Source organism: Pituophis catenifer, unplaced genomic scaffold, assembly GCF_029215685.1.
Source record: "Pituophis catenifer annectens isolate HBS135680 unplaced genomic scaffold, rPitCat1.0.hap2 SCAF_21, whole genome shotgun sequence".
Lineage (NCBI taxonomy): Eukaryota > Metazoa > Chordata > Lepidosauria > Squamata > Colubridae > Pituophis > Pituophis catenifer.
The window spans coordinates 27042-40026 of NW_027256901.1; positions in this window are offsets into that span (position 1 = coordinate 27042).

The following is a 12985-nucleotide window of genomic DNA, read 5'->3' on the forward strand; positions in this document are numbered from 1 at the left end:
GAATTTCCCGCACAAAATAGATACATACATAACAGTGGGGGTTTGTTTCTGCACAGCTCTCTGGAGGCCCCACCACCACACAATTCTTGTGTAACTAGAGAACAGGCCCAAAAATAATCAAGGTGGTATATAAATAAATAAGCAAATATTGCTTCACCAAGAATCTGGAATATTGAATGTCAACTGCCTAAGAAAGAGAGAGATGAGAGTCTTGGACTACACATTAGACAAACAACCTATTGGGAAACTTGTGTTAAAGCAACACATTTGCTGTTCAGTCAGAATTAAAGATATAATAGGCCCTTTATTGGAAGGAAACGCTCACTTGACACCTGCACATCTGGATCTGATTGTCCCAAAGGTGCTTTTTTCAAGAGGCAACTGGACTTTCTGGTTTTTCTTTGAAGACCTTTTGCTTCTCATCCAGAGCTGAAGAACCTGGACGACTGAGAATCTCCATAGACATGTGGGTCTGATTGCAATAAGTTGTTTTTTTGTTTTTTTTTATGTTTTTTAATGTTTTTTTATTCTTATTCTTTTTTATTTAATTTGTTTCTTGTGCTCCATTTTTATTACAGTGTTGTTAATTCTGTGCTTAATATTCTTTTTCTTGATATGGCATAATTGCTAATCAACAATAATCTAATTAATTTGTTCATCAATACCAAGTTGAATTTATTAAAAAATAAAGTTTTGGACTTTATCTGACCCCCAATATAACACAAATTTCTTCAATGCTTTTTCAGATCAATAATAACCTTGTTTCAGAGGCTCTCGGTGATAAAAGGAAATTCCCCTTTTTCCACTGGATGCTCCCCAAAGAAGGATTCCACTACCCAGCCATTGTCCAGCTGCTCCTCCATTTCAGATGGACCCTGATTGGCCTCTTTGCTTCAGACACAGAGAAGGGAGAGAATTTCATGAGGATTTTTATTCCTATGCTTGTCAGGAATGGAATTTTTGTGGTTATATCACAACTGTTCTCAACAACTGGACACACAGCATCCCTCAGGGAGGCCCTCTCTAAGTGGAGACAAGTCAACGTCTTTGTTCACTTCATGGAAAATGTTCCCATTTTGGACAGAATCCTTCCTTTCCATTTAACACTTATGCGTTTGCCAGGACCCATTGAAGGGAAAGTCTGGATCATTACAGCTTTGGGAGGATTAATATTGAGAAAGCACAGACTTTTCAAATACATCCATAGTATTTGGAACTTTGGTTTTCTGGGGAAAAAAAAACAAAGAGATTCTGCCTTTGAAGACTATTTCTTTGTGGAAGAAAAGTTTCAAGATCCTTATTTTTTCTGTTCTCTTTCAAAGAACGTCCTTTCTGTCAAAGGCCGCAGAAGATGCACCCAGAAAGCCCCACTGGAGACCCAGAAGAAAAAGAACAGAAGAAGATTCCCAAATTATTACCTTTTGTACAGTCTCATTCAGACTCTGACCAAGGCCTTGAATGCTGCCTATTCCTCCAGATGGAGGAGGGGAAGGAAGGAGGGAGAAAAGATTTTGGGGGCTCCAAGGCTGCAGTCATGGCAGGTATGGGGGTTCCGATATTGTGAGATATGAAGAATTGCTTCTAAAATAATGTTTCATTACAGCTTCCACTTCTGCATAATAAATAAAGAAAATAAGGAACTAGAAAGTTAAGGAACTTTTTGAAAAACTAGTTAAAATGGTATTGTTCTTACAGTGAGCAATGTGGTTCAGAAAAGTCTAGAAAGAAAGTGAGGGGAGGATTTCTGAGCAATAGCTTAATAGAAACATTTCAAAATATAACCGATTCACTCAAAAGAACAATGGAAAGTTAGTGATTGCAGAATCACACCAGGCCATGGAGACAGTGGGTTGCTGGGGAAAATAAGGCCAGGAGTTGAACAGGAGCTCCGGATAGGCCGAGAGCTTGCTAGTCCTTCAGCCAATAGAGAAGCAGGACAGGGTTGAGTGACAGGAGGAAGGGCATAAAACCTCTTGCATGCTTTGATCCGGCTCCACCTGGTGGATTTGAATAGAATAGAATTTTTGTTGGACAAGTGTGATTGGACATATAAGGAATTTGTCTTTGGTGCATATGCTCTCAGTGTACATAAAAGAAAAGATACGTTCATCAAGAATCATAAGGTACAACACTTAATGACTATAATTATAACTCTATGACTATAATTAAGTGTTGTACTGTAGGAGGGGAACACCACCAAGACAGTGCCAGGGCCAGTAAAACATAATAAAACCTCATAATACAGGAGCAACTCAAAGAAATAAAAAAAGCCACTGGCGTAGGAAAACAATCTTCCCAAAATAGAATACATAAACAACAGGGCTATTGGACTTCCGGTCAGCACCGCAGGCTTCGTGGACAGTCTTTTTAGACCGCCAGCCCTGTGTCTTCGTAAAAGCTGCTTTGACAGTGCAAACCGGCTGTCTGGCGGCTGAAAAACCTCCCCTTCGGGAAAAGAAGGAGAGGAGAGCTGGTGGGCGAGAGTAGAGCTCCCTGAAAGCCCTCTGGAATATTTCCAGAGGCTTGGAGGATGAGAGCTCCCCAGCCAGCCCGCCAAGAAGCTCTGAAGCCAGGACGATTCTGCGAAAGCAGAGTGAGAAGCCGCGATCCGATCCTGCCCTCAAAAGTGAGTTTGACTGATTACAAGCGCAGGCAGAACGGAAACAGGAGAACAAGCTTTAAAAGTATAGAGCTTAACTCCGAAGTTACTTTATTTCAACTGAATTTCATTGAGCTGGAGGCTGAAGATGGCGTCTTTGTTATGGTTTTGAAAGTGAAAGCCAGAAACGAAAGTGCTTATTGAGAACTTTGTGCTGGGAGAGTGGATTAGCTGCTTATTAACTGCTGGGAAGTGAGAGCTTGTGGAGAAAAAAAAAACTATCCTGCCTGATAAATTAGGGACTATAAATTACAAACATTTTAAAGTTGTTTAAGGGACTTTGTGGCTTTGGAAAAAAAAAAGATCTCTTTAGAAGGGGAAAAATGGCTTCTAAACAAGTGAAACCAGGAGTTGTTAAAGGAGGAGGAGGTTCTCCAGTTGTGTCAGTGGTGACACAGAAAGCACAACTTCTGGCTGATTCACAGAGTCAGAGTCAGGGTCAGGAGGCAGCACTTAATGATTTTAAAGAATTTATGAAAGAAGCCATGAAAAATCAAGCAACAGCAGCGAAAGAAGCTATGAATAATCAAGCCACAGCAATGAATAACTTAACATTACTTGTGGAAGGGAAATTAAAGAAAGTTGAGGAGGATATAAGATCAATTAAGAAAGTGGTTGCAGAGAAACACGATGAAATAAGAGATGAAATTGTTTATGCTGTATCAGGATTGTCAAACCTTGTTATCCAGCTTGATGGGAAAGTTGAAGAAATTAATGAAGCCAATTTAAATTTGGAAATCAAAATGGGAGATGTTATGACCAGAACAGAGAAAGTGGATGATGAATTGGTAATGTTACAATACAGGTCCATGGAGTTTGCTTTGAGATTTTGAGGCCTGAAAGAAAATAGCAAAGAAAATTTAAAAAATATTTGTGCTGATGCTATAGCAGAGATAATTAAAGAAAGACCAGAAGATGTGGCAAGCCAAATTGATAAAATTTACAGGGTTAATTCCTGGCTGGCAAAACAAAGACAGCTGCCAAGAGATGTGGTGATTTATTTTACAACCAGGAGGATCAGAAACGATATTTTACAAGCTTCTTACAAGAATAAAGTTCAGGTGGCTGGGCAAGAGGTGGTGGTTTTGAAAGAGATTCCTCCAAAGATGCTGAGAAGTAGAAAAGACTTTGGCTTTTTGGTAAATGAGCTGAGAAATCAATAAGTGGCATACAGATGGGATGTTCCAATTGGTCTAATAGTGACTTATAATGGAGATAGATACTGGTTAAACACAGTCTGGAAGGCAAAAGACTTTTATGTAAATGTTTTAAAGGCTGGATACCCACCCTCACCAGGGAGGGGAAGGAAGAAAATGGAGATGTTACAACAAGAAAAAAATGGAAAACAGATACAAACTTATGCTGAAGTTGCAGCTGGGGTAATTATCATGGAAAAAGATTTGGATCTTGGGGGTTTACCCCCAACTTTGGACCCACCTAAGAAGGGAGAGCCGAAAGTACAACGACTGACCCGATCAACTTATAAACTTCAAGAACAACAATCAAAAAGGCAACAATCTCAAGATTTATCTCAAGAAGTTCAAAAAAACAGAAGCAGTGGGGGAGGGGGGCTAGGTCGAAGAGTAAGGTGGAGGAGGAGCTTCAGCTGATGCTCATACGGCTTTGAAAGGCTAAAGATGGCAATTAAATTCCTATCTTGGAATGTCAATGGCCTAAATTCACCACAAAAAAGAAAGTATTTCACTACTTGAAACAATTTAACAATGATGTTATTTGCTTGCAAGAAATACATATTAGATTATTAGACCAAAAATATTTGATAAATTCAAGATTGGGTACACATTTTGTGGCATCAGCGCCAGAGAAGAAAAATGGGCTAGTCATCTATGTAAGAAAAGGACTATCAGCTAATTTAATTGAGGCAGATGATCAAGGAAGATCTATTGCAATTGAACTATTAACACAGACTGGAAAAATGCTTTTTATTGGAATATATGCCCCTAATCAGCAACAAGACAAGTTTTATAAATTTTTACATACTAAAATAATACAATGGGATTATAAATCCTTTATATTAATGGGTGATTGGAATGGAGTAATAGACACACAGAAAGATAAAAAAAGTTTATCAAAGATCTCAACACGTACAAAATTACCTAAATCTTTTTTTGATATGATGGAAGATATAGAACTGAGAGATATTTAGAGAGAACATAATGTGGAGGAATGAGACTTTACTTTTTTTTTCTGATAGACATCAATCCTTCTCCAGGATTGATTTTATACTAACCACAAATGATTTTATTTCCAGGGTGAAGAAGACGAAGATATGTCCAAGAACTTTAACTGATCATAGTCCGGTTTGGGTGGAATTTGAACAGGAGAGGGGAGAAAGGAGGACTTGGAGGTTAAATAAAAATTTATTTAGATATGAAGAAAATGTGAAAGAGCTTAAAAAACAAACGAAAGAATTTTTGTTACTAATATGAATAAGGGTACTTCTATGGAAATGGTCTGGGATGCTAGTAAGGCTTATATGAGGGGTATGTTAATACATATGAATAATAAATATAGACTAAAACAACAAAAGAAGCGGAAAGAGATAGAGGAAGAAATAAAAAAGAAAGAACAATTACTTATATTTAATCCAGGAGACAAGAAAGTAAAAGAAACAATAAATATACTACGAGGGCAATTTAATATGTTAATGGCTGATCAGTTGGCAACTAGCTTACAATATGCTAAACATAATACATTTTGTAATGCCAGTAAACCAGGTAGGTGGTTGGCCTACATGTTGAGGAAAAAACAGAAATCACGAGTCATTGGTAAAATAGAATTTAGAGGTAAGCAAGTTTACCAACAGAATATGATCAAAAAGGCTTTTTTAGAATTTTATACAAAGTTATATGCTAGTGACTCAATACAAGGTATAGATATAGATAGATACTTAAAGGAAGGGAATATTCCTGAATTAATGTTGGAACAGAGGGAAGGATTGAATCAACCAATAACTTCTGATGAGATTACTGATGCAATTAAGCAATTAAAAATAGGGAAAGCTCTGGGAACAGATGGATTAACAGCTCTTTATTATAAGAATTTACAGCTTGAAATGGTAGAACCGCTTAGAGTTCTATTTTGTAAAATTCAAATAGGGGGAGGAGTTCCACTCTCTTGGAGAACAGCTTTTGTTTCACTGATCCCGAAGGAAGATCAAAATTGTACTAAACCTGAACATTTTAGGCCAATTTCACTTTTGAACACGGATTATAAAATTTTTGCTAAGATATTAGCGAATAGACTAATGCCAGTTATGCAACAAACAATTCATAATGATCAATTAGGTTTTATAAAAGGGAGGCAAATGAAATATAATGTTAGACAAATTATAAACTTATTGGAATATCTGGAAAAAAACAACCAGGTCCCTGCAGCGTTCATATTTTTGGATGCAGAGAAAGCATTTGATCAATTGAATTGGCAATTTCTGTTTAAGATAATAGAAAAAATGCATTTTGGGGAGTATTTTATACATTCAATTAGAGCAATATATCAGGAACAAACAGCACAAATAATAGTTAATGGAGGTTTAACAGATGTGTTTAAAATTGAGAAAGGTACGAGGCAGGGTTGTCCCTTGTCGCCATTATTGTTTATTTTAACTTTAGAAGTTTTGTTGAATAAGTTACGTGACTCTGATAAAATAAAAGGAATTGTAATTAGACAGCAGGATTATAGACTAAGAGCGTTTGCAGATGACCTGGTTCTTACTTTATCTCAACCTATAGAAGCGGCTCCCTATATGTTGGACATAGTAGCTCAATATGGCAAAGTATCTGGATTTAAAGTAAATCTACATAAGACAAAGATGATAACTAAAAATATGTCCATAACTCAAACAGAAGACTTAGGGTGAAAAACGGGGTTTAAAGTAGTTATAAAGGTTAAGTATCTAGGAGTATATAATGCAGCCTCAAACTGAAATTGTTTAAAAATAATTATGAAATTCTTTGGCAAAAAGTACAGAAAGAAATGGAAAATTGGAAAAAGTTACAACTATCATTACTGGGAAGGATAGCAGCAATAAAAATGAATGTACTACCTAGGTTTTTATTTTTGTTTCAAATGATACCAGTGCTTAAGAAAGATGGAAAAAAAATTTTTTATTGAAAAAGTTTTTCAAATACAAGTTTCCCCCCCTTTTCCCCCCTCCTCCCTAACCCCCTCCCCCTCCCCTCCCCCTGTGGCTTCTCCAAAATAAAACCCAAATTCATAACAGATTATATAATACTTTACCATCCCTTTGCTCCACCCCCCATACGCTGACCCTTTCTTTCTAATAATATTATTATATCCCCCTTATACTATACATTTCAAAATAACATTCAGCTGTAACATTATATAATAACTCCTAATTTAGCATAATAATATTATTATATCCCCCAGTTTAGCAATTCCTACTCATAATCTACCCTTTTCCTCTACCCCCATACATATATCTCTTAACTCAAATCTTTTACATGTATTCATATCTAAACATAATATCCATTTTCTTAAACTAAACAATCAATAAGCTAACCTGTCTCCACCCACTTTCCTACAAGACTACCATACATAATATTTTTAATATCTTTATTCTTCTGCTAACACCACTAAGAAGTATTCCCTTATATAAATAAAATCCTCAAATGACTTTAAGCTTGTAATCCATATGATATCTTCTGTAATGTCTTTCAGATGGATTGTTAAATCCATCACCCATGTTAGGGTAACATCACATCCTAATTCCAACAGTATGTTCGGTATCTTCAATTACCATCTGCCCCCATCAATAGTAGATATCTTCATATATAAAAAAACCACCCGAGTGACTTTATATTTGTATTCCATATAGTATCTATTGTAATGTCTTTCATCTAAATTATTAATTCCAACCACCGTAGTAGGGTAACAACCAGATCTTCTGCGTGCCCCAATCCCATAGCTCTCTTGCCTTGTAGCTCAGCATAAACGTAATACATTTATCAAAGAATCCAAAATAGAAAGTTCCAATCCACTCAGTTTAAGGCCATTTTCCACATCCCAAAAGTACAGCACTGCAGAGGTCTGTCACTCTCCTCAAGATAATATAAACCAATACTTTGCCTCAGCTATATTTTCATGTATTCAATCATCTCTTAGATAACTGGCATTACACTGTTGTTTAGTCTAAAAGTTTTTATTTTTGTAGGACCTGCTTCTTCTTTTCTTAACTTTTTGTGGGTTAGATCTCCATCCTGGTTTCCTTTCTATAAGTTGTATATCAACTGTTTGGTTTCCATGCTGATCTATAACTTGATCTTGTTGGTTTTGCTTTTGTGGCTTAAATCTCCATTCTGGTTTCCTTTCTATGAGTTGTATATCAACTGATTGATTTCCGTGCTGGTCTGTAACTTGATAAGTCATCACATTAGAATCCAAAGCCGCCTCTCTTGTATTTATAAATAGTCCAGCTGAGACCTCTGAAGGAGAATCCAGAAGTGGCTTGTCTACAAAGACCTCTGTAACTTGTTGTTTTTCCATTACCTCCACCTCCATCTGCTTATCCTGAATTTCTATCTCTTGTTGATTTTGCTTTTCTTTATTCCACTCATGTATTATACATGGAGATGTTGAGCCCATTTTGAGAACCTTATAGTAAAATTCTTCCGCTTTTTCAACAGTATTTAGTTGATATCTTTCTCCTTGATATCTCAATATTATACCAACTGGAGCATCCCACCTGAATGAGATGTTTTGTTTCTTTAGCTCAGTCACCAAAAATCCAAATTTCTTTCTATCTTTTAACATCTTGGGCGGCAACTCTTTATATATCCAGATCTTTCTTCCATTCAGTTCTAGAGTAGAATTAAAGGATTTTTGCACAATATCATTTCTTATTCCTTTATCTATAAAGTAAATCACCACATCTCTAGGCAATTGCCTTTGCTTTGCTATCCAAGAATTTACTCTATAGGCCTTGTCAATCTTACAAGATACATCTTCAGAATGAACCTTTAAAATCCCAGCCAGAACTTCAGCAGATATTTTTCTTAAATCATCTCTATTATTTTCCTGTAACCCTCTCATTCTAACCGCAAATTCCGTGAGCCTGTATTGCATCATTGTAACTTCTTTTTCAATCCCTTGTTTTATATTATCTGCATTGTAAGTCTTGTGATCAGCTTCCTTTTTAAACTTAAATTCTGAGCTATTATCTTGAATATTTATCAAATCATTTTCAATTCTTTGTATTTTATTATCCAAATTATAAATCTTATCATCAACTTCCTCCATTTTAGACTCTAATAACTTGATATCTCTATCCATCTTTATACCTATTTCTGAAAAAGCATTGGTCACTGTTACAATCTTTCGTTGCAAATTATCATACTTTAATTGTATCAATTCTTTAATTTCCTGCCTTAATTTTTCAAGATTCTGGTTCACAATCTCGTCATGTCTTGCCATCTCCTCCAAAACAAATTCTTTTAGGTTAAAACCATTCTTCTGAGTCTGCAAGTTCGAAACTTGTTCACATAGTTGGGGGAATTGGGGGAACCCCCCCCCCCCGCTGCTTGTTTGTCTGGCTTTGTTAGTTTTGACGCCATCCTGCCACACAGACAAACTCTTTTTAAAGAAAAAGGACTTCTCTCCAAACAAAGTCAGTATCAAATCTCCAAGAAGAAAGAAACATTAAGTAGAGATTTTTCTTCTCAATTCTAGCCAGCACTATTTATTCTGCTACTTTGTAGCTTGTAATCAGACGGAAGGACTTTCACTTTCAGCTTTCTTCTTCTCAAGCCTCAGCGGTCGCCATTTTAAACTTTTTTTTTTCCTTCACTTTTAAGATTGCTTATAAAATCATTAAAAATACTTGCGATTTAGGGTCCCAAGTCCAGATCTCATCCTCTTTGATTAAACAATCTGTTAATTTTCATTGAAAGGCTTGGTCCCATCACCTGGCTCTGCAAAAAGCAGAGTTCTCCCGAAGCCCGGAGCAGCAGTGAAGAAAATAGGGAGCCTCATCCTGCTTCGTCCCCAAGAGTAAAACAAAAACTCTGGGGACTTCGCAGAGGGCTCTACCTGCCCTCGCCTGCTCTATCTCACATTTCCTTATGGAAATGGAGTTTTTCGAGCCACCTTTCAGCTGTGAAGGCGGCTCTTTACGGGCGACGGGGCTGGCGGTCCCAAGAGACCGTCTGACAGCGACGGAAGCCAAACCGGAAGCCAAGAAAGATGGAAATTTGATGGAATGGCAGAAAGGGGTTAATACTTTCATCTGGGCTGGGAAGAAACCAAGAGTGAAACTGAAAATTATACAGGATATATGTGAGAGAGGAGGTCTTAAAATGTCTAACTTAAGATTGTATTATGAAGCAGCTGCTTTATCACAAATTAGTGATTGGTTTAACTTAACTGAAGAAAGAACGTTAAACATAGAAGGTTATGATTTGTTATATGGATGGCATGCTTATTTGTTATATGAAAAAAAGTGGATAAAGTGTTTAAGGGTCATATACTTAGAAATGCATTGTTGAGGGTTTGGAAAAAGTACCAATATAAGCTAAATTATAAGATACCCATATGGGCAAATCCCAGACATGCAATAGAAAATATAAGTATAGAGCAAAAAACAGAGGTGATTACTTATAAAGAGCTTCTTTTTTTGGAAAGGGGTAAGTTGCAATTGAAATCTTTAGATGAATTAAAAGAAGAAGGGATAATTTATACTTGGTTTCAGTATGGTCAGCTTCAAGCTAGATGGAGAGAAGATCAAAAATTTGGTGTTATGCAAAATGAGGAAAATCTGGTGAAACAGATTAGAGATCAAAGTCAGATGCATATTAAAAGGTTGTATAATGCATTATTGGAAATAGATTCAGAAACAGAATTGGTTAAGGATTGTATGATAAAATGGGCACAAAACTTTCAGGAACCAGTGATGATGGAAACGTGGGAAAAGATTTGGGTCAGAAATGTTAAATTTACGCAAGCACAAAATTTGAGAGAGAATTTTTATAAAATGTTTTATAGATGGCACTTAGATCCTAAAAAAATATCATGTATGTACTCTAATTTGCAAGCTAAATGTTGGAGATGTGAATGTAATGATGCAACCTATTATCATATATGGTGGACCTGTAAGAAAATCAAGGCATTTTGGATAAAAATTTGGTGGGTGATGCAGAATATTCTGAAAAGAAGGTTGAAATTTACTCCTCAATTGTTCCTATTGGGTATAACTACGGACTGTACAGTATCAGAGACTAAATTGATTTTGAATCTAATATCAGCAGCTAGGCTGTTGGTAGTGCAATATTGGAAGAAGGACATGGGGGGGAAGAAAATTCTTGTTTTTTTGTAAAACTTTTCAATAAAAAAATAAAAAACAACAGGGCTATTTAGGAACAAAAGAGGACCCACAAATGACACACAAAGACCCAGGACATGTCAGGAAGGAAACTATTGAAACAGCAGAAACTAGGAGGGCAAAACAAAGGAATGGCAGAGGATTAGCTGAGGAGCAGATTTAAGTGATAGCCCAAGCAATCTGATAAGAGTTGAGCTGGGGGTAAAGGCTTGCCCGATAACAACTTGATCAGTTTAAGGCAGGAAATAAAATAATAGGAGCAGAAGGGAACAAAAGAACACAAAATCAGATGACCGAAACACTACCGAGTCTCAAGTAGGGAAACTAGCATAAGAAAACGAAGGGCGATCCATGAACACACACACAAAAGGAAGACCCACAAAAGCACCAAAAGAAACAAAGAATTTCCTTTGTACAGAACAGTATAAAAATGTACACTTACCTTGTAACGATGTCAGCTCACCCAGGAACGCTGGTTCGTGCACTTGCCGGATCTGTCTTCCTGAAACCAAAATAAAGAATCCTGTTTTCATGCAGCTCACTTCGCTTGTTAATCTACTTATCGTGCCTGCGGCGCTCTCCCAGCTGGGAAATTCGAATCCTCGGGGGGAAACCCTCCCTGCAATTCAACAATTGGCGACCACGATGAGAATCCCAGCCAACCCAGCCATTAGACGGGGTCTGGAGATCCATCCCAACTGGCACGGACCATCTTTTGTCCGGGGAAAAATCCACAGACCCTGCCTGGGAGGCATCGGGTAGCAAAGGGAGGGCTGCTGGAAAACAGGTGAGTACTGCTTTAAATTATAATAAAACTCCCTAGTGAGTGTGTGAATGTGGGATTTCACCCGAACAGCAGCCTCATCCTACCTCTTTGAGCGATCTCTAGTTGCACCTCTACCTACTGCTAGCTCCACCGAGCCGTGACCGGTAGGATAGAGAAAGCAAGGGGGGATCGCCAAAAGTAGGATTTTCTGCCTAAAGGGAATGAAAGCTGGGCGAACGGAAATGTGTGAAGGGGGGGGGGTAATAAACTGTAGAAGGGAATCCCGGTGTGTCTAGCCCAGATGCAGAGATAGTGTGAGGAGGTGCCAGTACTCACTGCTGGGGGCAGCAGGTCCTCCCAGATCCCCTTTTTGGATCTGAAAACCTACGGTGAGTTCCCTAAGGAAGGGGCCCATACTTTGTAAGAGAATCAGAGTCCTTCCCAGAGTTTTTTCTCTGAAAACTGACGGTGGGCCACCCGGCTAAATCGAAGTGATCCTTATACCTAAAGGGTCATGGGTAGCGGTAGTTCGCAGGTGGCAGGAACCCCCTTGGGAGAATTGCTCGAGGCCTGGGACGCCAGGTGGATGCCTATTTTGAGTGGCATGAATAAGAAGAGAGCAGGAAAATTGTGTCAGCAATGGGCTTTGCTTAGAGATGAAACCGGGAAACAAATTTGGCCTGAAAGCTGTACCTTTGAGATTAAAACATTAAAAGCACTTAGAGAAAAAATAAAACCCAGCCACATACCTATTGGTATCGTTGGGCTGAACTATCAAAAAAGAAAAACCAAACAAGTAATAACTCACCAGCCAACCCTAAGGAGATGGCTGAGACAAAAATCATGGCCCCCCTAATACGCAAACCTGTGTCAGGACGACAAAGAGGTCAATATGACTATGTCTTAACGCACACTCCCTTTTCAGCCTCAGATTTAGTAATTTGGAAAAAAGATGCCCCAGCCTTCAGGGCTGACCCAAAAACAGTGATCCAACACTAAAAGCAATCATAGATAGCCACAACCCATCATGACACAATTGTTACATGTCTTCTTAACCAAAGATGAGCTATTAAAATTATTTGAGAAATCCGATCAGATTGCCAAACAACCAGTCATCGCACCCCCGGGCCAAGCAGCCCCAGCACGGGTCGCGTGGCCATTATACCACCCTGACTGGAATTATAACGATAATGCCCACTGGGTC